Source organism: Mobula birostris, chromosome 16, assembly GCF_030028105.1.
Source record: "Mobula birostris isolate sMobBir1 chromosome 16, sMobBir1.hap1, whole genome shotgun sequence".
In the NCBI taxonomy this organism is placed as follows: domain Eukaryota; kingdom Metazoa; phylum Chordata; class Chondrichthyes; order Myliobatiformes; family Myliobatidae; genus Mobula; species Mobula birostris.
This window is the reverse complement of record NC_092385.1, coordinates 68,463,876-68,476,186: the sequence shown is the minus strand read 5'-3', so window position 1 is coordinate 68,476,186 and position 12,311 is coordinate 68,463,876. Positions and strand designations below refer to the sequence as shown.

At 44.9% G+C, this 12,311-nt stretch overlaps 1 protein-coding gene across 3 annotated transcripts in view; it reads left to right on the top strand.

Moving 5' to 3' along the window:
* Positions 1–12,311, top strand: part of LOC140211205 (ubiquitin-like modifier-activating enzyme 1) — a 468,204-nt gene that overhangs the window by 155,249 nt on the left and 300,644 nt on the right. The window lies entirely within an intron of this gene.

The window sequence follows — 12,311 nt, the reverse complement described above, 5'->3', positions numbered from 1 at the left end:
AATACAAAAGGAAACAATAGTAAATATATAAATAATGTTCTCTATCTTCTCCACCTTGTTTTAGTTCGCTCTACCCTATCCCTTTCACCTTTCACCAGCATCTCTCTGCTATTTCACTGATTTTGTCTCCTTTCATTTCCTTCCCTCCCTTTCATTTAACTGCAAATCTGGAACCATGAATGGAGGCTCTTCATAGGAGTGATGGAGATGAGATAGTCTGTTGGATGGTCAAGAATCCAGATAAATAAACTGAATAGAAAGGCTGGTTCTGATGTAGGGGTCAAACTGGACACACTGGAGGCTGTGGTAGAACAAAGGACCCTATGGAAAATCCTGGCAATCCTGGACAATGTTTCGCACCCTCTGCATGCCACATTGGCTGATTAGATGAGCACTTTTAGTAACAGACTAAGACAACTGCACTGCTCCAAAAAGCACTATATGAGATCGTCCTTACCCTCAGCCATTAGGCTCTATAATGAGTCAACCTATAGCCAGGGAAGTGATGACCCCCCACCCCCACCCCCGTTAGACTGTTCGTGGTAACGTATTATTTATTCTTTGTACTTCTCTTCTAATATTTATATCTGTGTACTTGTAATGCTACTGTGACACTGTAATTTCCTTTGGGATCAATAATGTATCTATCTATCTATCTAAAGAGCCAGGTTAATGGAGGTCCTTAAGGAAGGAGTAAGGGACAGAGAGAACAATCTTATGGGTCTTTTGCTTCTAAAATTACATTGGACTTCTAAAAGGAAGGGCCCAGCACTGTAATCCAACCACACCACCTCTTCTCCACCGGCAACTGATGAAAGGACATTGTGATTAGCTGGGATTTTTCACATTTTTTTTTCATTACTAGTCCATAACCGAATCAGAAAATCCTTTACTGAAGTTAAATTAACTCGTATCAGAATCAGATTTATTATCACTTTCATATGGTATGAAATCTGTTGTTTTGCGGCAACAGTACATAAAAAATGTATAAGTTACCTCAAGGAATATAAATAAAATAAGTAGGGCAAAAAGAGCAAAAAGTGAGGTATTGTCCATTCCGAAATCTGATGGCAGAGGTGAAGAAGCTGTTCCTGAAATGCTGGGTGTCTGTCATCAGGCTTCTGTACTTTCTCCTTGATGGTAGCAATGAGAAGAGGGCATGTCCTAGCTGATGGATGCTGCATACCTGGGGCATCGCCTTTTGAAAGTATTCTGACTGCTAATGCCCAAGATCTTCAGAGATGTTGACACCTAGAAACTTGAAACTGTTCACTACTGATTCATCCATGAGAACACGTGTGTGTTCCCTTGACTTGCCCTTCCTGAAGCTCAAAATCATTTCTTTCGTATTACTGATGTTGAGTGCCAGATTGTTGTTGTGACATGCTTGAGATGGTTTAATTAGCTGCTGTTGCATTTTAATTTCTTCAGGTCCCTTTCTCCCTTTTGTCAACACCTGAAATTATGATACTGTAGCCATTAGTAAGAGGCGCAGGACTGGCAGCGAAATATTCCGGGGTTCCAGTGTTTTAGATGTGACAGAGCAGAACTGATTAAAGGAGGATGGGTGTCCTTACTAGTCAGGGAAAGTGTCACAATAGCACTCAGTCAGGACAGACTGGAGAATTCGTCTAGTGAGGTGATATGGGTGGACCTGAGGAATACGAAAGGTTAATGGGGCTATATTACGGACTAACCAACATTCTGCAGGATCTAGAGGAACAAATTTGTGGAGAGAATGCAGACTTGAAAGAAATATAAGGTTGTTACAGTAGATAATTTTAACTTTCCACATATTGACTGGAACTCCCATACTGTAAAAGAACTAAATGGGATTGAGTTTGTCAAATGTGTTGAGGAAAATTTCCTTTATCAGTACTTAGGAGTCCCAACAAGAGAGTGTGTGCTACTTGATTTGCTTTTTGGGAATGAGACAAGGCAGGTGACATGTTTTGTAGGGGAACACTTTGCATCTAGTGATCATAATGCCATTATTTTCAAAGTAAATATGGAAGAAAAGTAGGTCTAGTCCACAGGCTGAGTTTCTAAATTGGAGAAAGGCCAATTTCCATGGTATCAGGAAAGATCTGGCAAGTGTGGATTGGGACAGGCTGTTTTCTGGCAAAGTGTCAGTACCTCCAGTTGAACTCTGTCTTTTTGTGTGTTTTCCCCCTAGCTGTCAGTCTGTGGTTTTGTATTGCCACGTACTCCTCTCCCCATTCTTGCTCTACTTCGGCCCTTGTATTACTGAGTACTCCGTCTCTCATCTGCTTCTCATTATTACCTGTATTGCTGCCACTTCTGTCTCATCGTGCTCCACCTATCATCTGCCTCTCTGTTTATTGCTCAGTGTATTTCAGTCCTGTGTTTTCACCTGTTGTTGCCAGATTGTGCCAGTGAATTTTCCTGAGCCGTTCCAGTATTCGTATCTGTACTCTGTCTGTCTGAATATTGACTCTGCCTGTTTCCTGATTCTGGTTTTTGGATTTCTCTGGATGTTTTGATCTCTGCCTGAACTTTGACTTTGTTCGCACCTCAGGATTTGTTACTCAATTAGTATCACTGTGCGCACAGTACTGGGTCTGCGATTGGATCCCTGCTTCAGCGTCCTGACACAAAGGTGTACTTGGTAAGTGGGAGGCCTTCAAAAGTGTAAATTTGAGTGTGCAAAGCTTGTATGTGCCTGTCAGAATAAAAGATAAAGACAACAGGTTTAGGGAACCTTGGTTTTCAAGAGAAAATGAGGCCCTGGTTAAGAAAAAAAAGAGGTGATAGCAGGTAGGGACATATGAGGCACTTAGGGAGAATAAGAAATGCAAAAGAACACTTGATTGAAATCAGGAGGGCTAAACAAAAGCATAAGGTTGCCCTAGCAGAGAATGGGAGGGAGAATCCCAAGGGATTTTACGATACAGTGGGTTAAGAACAAAAAGGATTGCAAGGGACAAAATTGGTTCTCTAGAAGATCAGATTGGTAATCCATGCGTGGAACCATGAATGGGGGAGATTTTTAAATGGATTTTTTTGCATCTGTATTTACTTGAGGGATGGACACAGAGTCTATAGAAGTGAGGCAAAGTAGCATCAACTTCGTAGTCCCTATACAGCTTACAGAAGAGGAAGTGTTTGCTCTCTTGAAGCAAATGAGGGTGGATAAATCCCCAGGCCTGACAAAGTGTTCCTTCGGATCAGCAAATTTGCAAATGACGCCAAGGTTGGGGTGTGGCGAACACCAAGAAAGACGTGTAGAAATTGCTGGGCTCTAGCAGAGATATTTAAATAGTCCTTGGTGACAGATGAGGTACTGGTGGATTAGGGGATAGCTGATGTTTAAGAAATGTTTAAGGGGTGATGATGTTTAAGAAAGGCTCTAAAAATGTATGGGGAAATTATAGGCTGGTGAACCTGATATCAGTAGTGGGAAAGTTATTAGAAGGTATTCTAGAGGGACCTGATATGAAGACATGGATATTAGGGATAGTCAGCATGGCTTTGTACATGGTAGGTTGTGTCTAACCCATCTTATAGATATTTTTAGAGGACATTACCAGGAAATTTGATTGAGGCAAGACAGTGGATGTTGTCTATATGGACTTCAGCAAGGCATTTGACAATGTCCTGCATGAGAGGTTAGTCAAGAAAGTTCACTCACTTTGCATTCAAGATGAGATAGTAAACCAGATTTGACGTTGGGAGAAGCCAGAGGTGGTAGTAGATGGTTGCCTCTCCGACTGGAGGCCTGAGACTTATGGAGTGCTGCAGGGATCAGTGCTGGGTCTATTCTTGTTTAGCATCCAGATCACTGAATAGATGACAATGTGGTTAACTGGATCAGCAGTAGGACAAAGCGATCTGGGAATACAGGTCCATAATTCATTGAAAGTGGTGTCACAGGTAGATAAGGTCGTAAAGAAAGCTTTTGACACATTGGCCTTCATAAATCAATGTATTGAGTAAAGGAGATGGGATGTTACGTTGAATTTGTGTAAGATGTTGGTGAGGCCTAATTTGGAGTGTTGTGTGCAGTTTTAGTCACCTACCTACAGGAAAGATATAAGTAAGATTGGAAGAGCACAGAGAAAATTTTCAAGGATATTGCTGGGCCTGGAAGACTTGAGTTATAAGGAAAAATTGGTTAGGGCTTTATTCTTTGTCACGTAAAAGACTAAGCGGAGATTTGATAGAGGTACTGTATACAAAATTATGAGTTGTATAGATAAGGTAAATGCAAGCAGGCTTTTTCCACTGCATTTGGATGAGACTACAACTAGGTTAAAGGTGAAAAGTTTAAGGGGAACATGAGGGGAAACTTCTTCACTCAGAGGGTCATTAGAGCGTGGAAAGATCTGCCAGCGCAAGTGGTGCATGTGAGCTTGATTTCAACGTTTAAGAGAAGATTAGCTAGGTAGATGGATGGTAGGGGTGTGGAGGGCTATTGTCCTGGTGCAGGTCAATGGGACTAGGTAGCTTAAATGGTTCAGTGTGGACTAGATGGACCACAGGTCCTGTTTCTGTGACGCTATGGCTCTAACATAGAACATGTTAATACAGAACAGGGCCTCTGTCCCACAATGTCTGTGCTGAACATAATGGCAAATTAAACTGTTCCTTTCTCCCAGCACAAGATCCACATCTCTACATTCCCTTGTTATTGATATGTTTGTCTAAAAGGCCTCTTAAATGTGACAGTCCTCTTCCACCAACACTCCTGGCAGCACATTCCACTCACCTACCAGTCCCTGTGTAAAAACAAAACTGTTCCCCACATCTTTGTTAAACTTCCCACTTCTCACCTTAAAGTTATGCTCTCTTGGATTTGATATTTCTTTCCTGGAGAAGAAGAGTCTGGTTGTTCACATTATCTACATAGCTCCACTTTAGATAGCTCAATCTGCTATACTCCAGGGAGGGTTTCAACTTCTTCTTGTAACCCAAGCCCTCCTGTCCCAGTAATATCATCATGAATCTTTTCTGCACCCATTCAAACTTAATGACATCCTTCCCACAGCCAGCCAACCAGAACTTTTTACAATACTCTGACTGTAATCTTAAATTCAAGTCCAAGTTTATTTTCATTCAACTGTATACATGTATACCACCAAACAAAACAATGTTCTTCCTGACCAAGGTGCACAACGCAGTATATATCGCTCACACACATATAAAGTAATATCACCATAAATAAATTAAAAAATAATAAGGTGCATATACGATACAAGTTTAAGAAGTAAACTGTATAAAGCTACTGCTGCCACTTCATACATGATGAGACCTGGGAGGCGACAGGGAGTTCAGTAGTCTTGTGGCCTGGGCGAAGAAGCCGTTTTCGTCCTAATGCCACAGTACCTCCTGCCTGATGGTAAGAGGTCAAAGAGAATGTTGGACGGATGGGAGGGATCATTGCCAATGCTGCGTGTCCTATGTATGTAGCACTCATGATAAATATCTCTGATGGGTGGAAGAGACCCCGATGATCCTCTCAGCAGTCCTCACCATTCTCCATAATGGCATGATCAGAAGCCCTACAATTCCTGTACCAGCTGGTCAGGACACTCTCGATGATGCTCCTGTGAAACTTGCTTCAAGTAAAGATGTGGGTGCGGGGAGGGAGTGGAGCCTCACTCATCTGAATCTCCAAAGGAGTAACTGAACCCAGAATACAAGGACGTCTCTTTTAAAACAGATGAGGTGTGTAGCCCCCCCGGTAAGCCTCAGGCTCGCTCAGCTCACTTTTATCTTCGGCCCCGCCAAACTGGGTAATCAGTTTGTGTAGATGCTGTGTGATGTACCCCACCACGCCAAATAACAGACAGTACACCATATGCAATTAAATGATTACACTTTATAGATCTTACCGAAACTATGTAATTAATAAAGATACAATATAAAAGGAAAGTAAAGGCTCCAAACTTATCAAAGTTCAACCACTTCGTGCACAACTGTTGGAGCTCAATTAACAGGATATTTGTTCCACCATTTGATCTCCACCAACCTCCTTGACCCGCCACCTGGGACCAACCACGGTGGTCAACCAGAGCGCGTCTAGCCCGTCCTTCCTCTTCGGTTCTCCTCCCGAAAAATCCTGGGCCTCGGATTCCTGCTCAGCTTACAGCATCGCGTCTCCTCTCTCTGTCCCCATCACGCCTTCTGCCCAAAGCCTGCAAAAACAATAGCTTACAGATACACAAGAAAGAATAACTTCTATCCCAATTGGTTAGAAAAGAATACAATTCTTGTTATCGGTAATTATAACCCAAACAAGCTTCTACCGTTAACTCAGCAGTTAACAGTACAGAGAAGCCATTTTATTAGCCTTAGCAGTAACATAAAAGAAGAAACCCTTACACTCTCCACCCACCAAATCTAGTCATGTCCTCATGACTTCTAAATAACTCGCCAACCCTTCCTGCAGACACAAAAACCCAATCCAGGTACAAACAGTCACATTGCTCCCCAAATAGTAGACCTTAGGCCAACCTATCTGGGAGTTTCCTAATCCTCCAAGACCTCCGTACCCCCTCACCTAAACCCTTCAGGCTAGGACACTACTGGGGATACCTCGGGTCTGCTTGCCAACTCCTCTCAATTTCTAACTCATGCCCCCACTGCAACTCGGAGGCCCCTGTCCCGCATCCAGGGCCCAGCTTCTTTTCCTTCAGGGTCCTGCTATAACCCAGGCTGCCCACAGATAGCCCTCCTCACTACCCCTGACTCAGTGGGAGAAGGGCCAAAAGTCTCTTCCTCAATCAAGGGGAAGTTAGCAAAAGGCAGCATGTACCACAAATCCAGCACATCATCCTTCGAACCCGTATTCTTCCCCATTTCCTCGATGGGTAGCTGCTGTTTGATTTTCTCCCAACTGAAGCACTTAGCCTGGGCTGCCTCTGTAGCCTCTTCAGCCTCCTGCAATCGAAACGTCAGATTCTTCTCTGACTCCTCTGCCTCCACCTGTAGTCGCAGCAGTTCGGACTCACACTTCGTGGTCATCTCCATCTGGGACACAATTACACCACCAGCTTCTTTCAATCTGTTCTAGATCGATTTCTTGAGTTTCTGATGATCCTTTCGAAGGCTGGTCATTGTTTCATCTCTCCGGATTAATTCATCAGTAAATGACCACAGTTTCAGCTCGGAATTCCATTTCCCCATCTCCACGTCTCCACTTTGACTAGTGTGGACTCCAATTCTTCAATGGTTGTCCCAAAATTGCAGTACTCTGTCTCTAGCCTGCATTTCTGAGCATTCAGTTCAGTGGTGCAAATCTCCTTACTCAGGAGCTGCGTCCTTCTCCAGACCTGGCACTCTGACAAAGAAATTTTTACTTCGTTAATCCCTCGTCACCCGGGATCCCTCACTCACCTCACTTCATAGTCTTCCAAGGCGAATCCCGATGCTAGGAGATCATCCAAATACACCAAAACTCCAAACAAGTCCACATCCCCCATGGTCTTCCCCATGCCCCACGGGAAGGTTGCAGGGGCTCCAGATATGCCCTGTGGCATTTTTTCGGACCGGAAGAATCCTACGGGACCTATAATGGCCGCCTTCTCCTTGTCGGCCTCATTCATCGGGATCTGGCAACATCCACTCCTCAGATCCAGCACATTAAACCACATCGCACCTCTCAGACAGACCATCGCAGACAGGTCTTCGGCCTTCAGGACCGTATACTGGTCAATAACAATGTGCCTGTACAGAGTCCTATAATCCACACACACGCTGCCTACGTCTTCCACGGCTGCAGGGGCCAGTCGCCGCGACCTCTCTTTCACCGAAGTGTCTTCAGCAGTCAACTCCCCTCCCTCATGGTATTTCAAAGCGTCTCTTAAGAGGGTCTCACCCTCAGATACTTCCCCTGGGCCGTACCGCCTCCGGCTCTCGTTTAAATTTGGTACCGGCCCAATGCTGCTACACACGTGCTCACAAGCAACTCGAAACACTGGGTACATAGACAATGCCCCCAAACAGCTCTCACCCTCCTCTTCCTGTCAGGCCCCCATGTGCCTCCTCATCGGCGGCATGTTGGTCCCCTCCAGAATCAAAACGCTGTCTGTCTCAACAGTGTCCGGACACATCAGCACGAATGATTCGCAACCCTCTGACACCCACACATTGGCCTCCAAGAGCTCCAGTTTCACTGACCAATGACCATCGTCTGGATAATCACTGGCACTGGTACCCCAAATCTCCAGTGCCCTTAATCAAGGGTAAATGCTTCAGAAACTGGTTGTAAAACGAACTGTACAACAACTTGACCTATGCCCCGGTGTCGAGGATGGCTTTAGTATGGCTTCCGTCTATCCGTAACGATACCTGAGGGGGTAGTGTCTCTGAGCCTTCAGGAACAGGGTCTGTTCCTTTCGGGAGTTCCTTGGTACATTGCTGGGAACGTGTTCCCCCAGAGACCCCAAGCTGTTCCCCCACTGGGCCTCCACTAAGTTTCCCAACACCTCTCTGATCAGCTGAACAACTGAGGGAGGGGCTGATCCCCTTAACTGATCCCCCTGGCCCTGCAAGCAATTTAGCTGCCCCCCCCTCAGCCAGAGAAGATACCCTGAAAACTTTCCCCCATTCTCCTGACACAGGTATGGAAAGCCCCCCCCAGCAGGTGCTGCATTTTACTTCCAGTCGACCCAAACGCATTTTCCCCTGCTTTCAGATAACTGGCAGCTGTCACTGTGGGGTAGTTGGTCCTGACAGTTCTAACACTGTCACCAGCCCACCTACTCAAACTTTCAACCTATCCCTGCCATTCTCCTTCAACCGAGCACTGCCACTCATGTAACAACTGAGAGATCCGTTCTACCCACATCTCGTGTGCCTCCGCCCCTTTGGGGTGGACATTATCCCAAAAACCAGGTAGAGCCTGCCATAAACTGGAACATTTATTGGCAGACACTACCTCCGAATCAGACCACTCTTTCCTCTCTCTCCTAACAGTATGGACAGCCCATGGCCCTGCCTCACCTGGGGCACCAATAGACACTGGCAGTCCCAACACCATCTCGTCAGCGCTAGTCTGAACTTGAACAAAGACCTCCGGGGTACCAACAGCCACCCCACCCGACACGCATGCAGTAATAACCAGCAATCCCACAGAGGTACACCAACTTTCCGCCCCTGCAGCATGCATAATTTAAACAGGGCGATCACACAGCACCCTACAAAAATCCATATTCCTGATGAGTAACCACACATTGTAGCCCACTGGTAAGCCTCAGGCTCACTCAGGTCGCTTCCGTCTAGGGGGAGCAGACTTTGGCCCCATCAAACTGGGTAATCAAGTTTGTGTGGATGCTGTGTGATGTACCCCACCACGCCAAATAACAGACAGTGCACCATATGTGATTAAATGATTATACTTTATAACTTTTACTGGATCTATAATTAATAGTGATACCATATAAAAGGAAAGTAAAAGGCGCCAATCTTGTCAAAGTTCAACCACTTCGTGCACAGATGTTGGAGCTCAATTAACGGGGTCTTTGTTCCACCATTCGATCTCCGCTGACCTCCTCGACCCCTTACAGGAGGAATTTCTATAGCCAGTGGGTGCTAAATCTATGGAATTCATTGCCGCAGACTGATGTGCAGGCCAAGTCATTGGGTATATTCAAAGCAAAGGTTGGTAAGTTCTTAAGTAGTAAGGGTGTCAAAGATTAAAAGGAGAAGGTAGGAGAATGGGGTTGAGAGGGATAATTAATCAGCTGTGATGGAATGGCGGAGCAGACTTGAATGGCAAACTGGCCTAATTATGCTCTTGTCTCTTAGGAGATCCCCCCACATTCTTCTAAATTCCAGTGAATACAGGCCCAAAGCTGCCAAACACTCCTCATATGTTAACCCCTTCATTCCTGGAATCACCCTCATGAACCTTCTCTGGACTCTCTTCACTAACAACACATCCTTTCTTAGATATAGAGCCCAAAACTGCTGACAGTACTCCAAGTGCAGCCTGACTAGTGTCTTATAAAGCCTCAGCATTATCCTTGCTTTTGTATTCTATTCTGCTTGAAATAACTGCCAACATTGCATTTGCCTTCTTTACCACAGACGCAATCTGTAAATTAACCTTCTGGGAGTCTTGCAGGAGAACTCCTAAGTCCCTCTGCAGCCCTGATTTTTTTTTTGAATTTGCTCCCCATTTAGATAATAGCCCGCACTATTGTTCCTTTTATCAAAATGCATTATCATACATTTCCCAACACTGTATTCCATCTGCCACTCTTTTGCCCATTCTTCCAATTTGTCTAAGTCCTGCTACAATCGCATTGCTTCCTCAGCACTACCAATCACTCCACCTATCTTCATATCATCTGCAAACTTTGCCACAAAGCTATAAATTCCATTATTTGAATCACTGATAAACAATGTGAAAAGTAACAGTTCCAATACTGACCCTGAGGAACACCACTAGTCACTGGCAGCCAAGCAGAAAAGGCCCCTTTTATTCCCACTCGCTGCTTCCTGCCTAACAGCTATTCTGCTATCCATGCCGGCATCTTTTCTGTAATGCCATAGAATTTTATCTTATTAGGTAGATTTTTCAGCAAGATTTCCCTTTACAGAAACCATGCTGACTTTGACGTATTTTATCATTTGTCTCCAAGAACCTTGAAACCTAATTCTTGATTATAGACTCCAACACTTTCTCAGCCACTGAGGTTAGGCTAACTGGCCTATAATTTCCTTTCTTTTGCCTTCCTCCCTTCTTAAAGAGCGGAATACCATGTGCAATTTTCCAATCTTACAGAACCTTAACATAAGAACATAAGATATAGGAGCAGGAGTAGGCCATCCGGCCCATTGAGCCTGCCCCACTATTCAATAAGATCATGGCTGATCTGTCCGTAAAATCAGCTCCATCTACTTGCCTTTTCCCCATAACCCTTAATTCTCCTATGTAAAAATCTATCTAACTGTATCTTAAATATATTTCGTGAAGAAGTCTCAACTGCTTCCCTGGGCAGAGAATTCCACAGATTCACCACTCTCTGGGAAAAATAGTTTCTCCTCATCTCTGTCCTAAATCATCTTCCCTGAATCTTGAGGCAATATCCCCCAGTTCTAGTTCCACCTTCCAATGGAAACAACTTTCCTACTTCTATCTTATCTATCCCTTTCAAAATTTTGTATGTTTCTATCAGATCCCCTCTCATTCTTCTGAATTCCAGAGAGTATAGTCCCAGACAACACAATCTCTCCTTGTAGGTTAACCCCTTCATCTCTGGAATCAACTTGGTGAACCTCCTCTGCACTGCCTCCAAAGCCAGTGTATCCTTCCTCAAGTATGGAGACCATAACTGCACACAGTACTCCAGGTGCAGTCTCACCAGTACCCTGTATAGTTGCAGCATGACCTCCCTGCTCTTAAATTCAATCCTTCTAGCAATGAAGGCCAACATTCTGTTTGCCTTCTTAATAACCTGTTGTACCTGCAAGCCAAATTTTCGTGATTCATGCACAAGCACTCCCAAGTCCCTCTGCACAACAGCAAGCTGCAATCTTTCACCATTTAAATAATAATCTGCTATTATTCCTTCCAAAGTGGATCTCGCATTTACCAGCATTGTATTTCATCTGCCAGACCTTGGCCCACTCACTTAATCCCTCTGCAGCCCCTCCACATCCCCTGTACAATTTGCTTTTCCACTCAGTTTAGTGTCATCAGCAAATTTTGCTACACTACTCTCAGTCCCCTCTTCCAAATCATCAATGTAAATGGTAAACAGCTGCGGGCCCAGCACCGGCCCCTGCGGCACCCCACTCCCCACTGACTGCCAACCGGAGAAACACCCGGAGAATCGTCTCTGATCTGGGCCGACATTTATGTGCCGGGCGGCATCTAATTAATTAGCTTGTTTATTTCGGCTTTTTCTTAAAGATGTGCTGGGTGTGTTCCGGCTACCACTGCACCCCTGCATGCTTCATGGCCCAGAGGTTAGGGACTACTGCTTTAATTTATCTCCTAGCTCCCTAAATTCAGCTTGTAGGACTTTATCCTGCTTTCTTCCTATATCGTTAGTACCTATATGCACCATGGCAGATGGCTGCTCACCCTCCCCTTTCAGAATGCCTTGCAGCCTCTCCGAGACATCTCTGACCCTTGCACCCGGGAGGCAACACACCATACAGGAGTCCCGTTTGCGGCCACAGAAGCTCCTCTCTATTCTCCTTATCATGGAATCCCCTACCACAACAGCTCTGCCACACTTTTTCTTGCCCTCATGTGCAGTAGAGCCACCCACGGTGCCATGATCCTGGCTACTGCTGCCTTCACCTGATGAGCCATCTCCCCTAACAGACTCCAA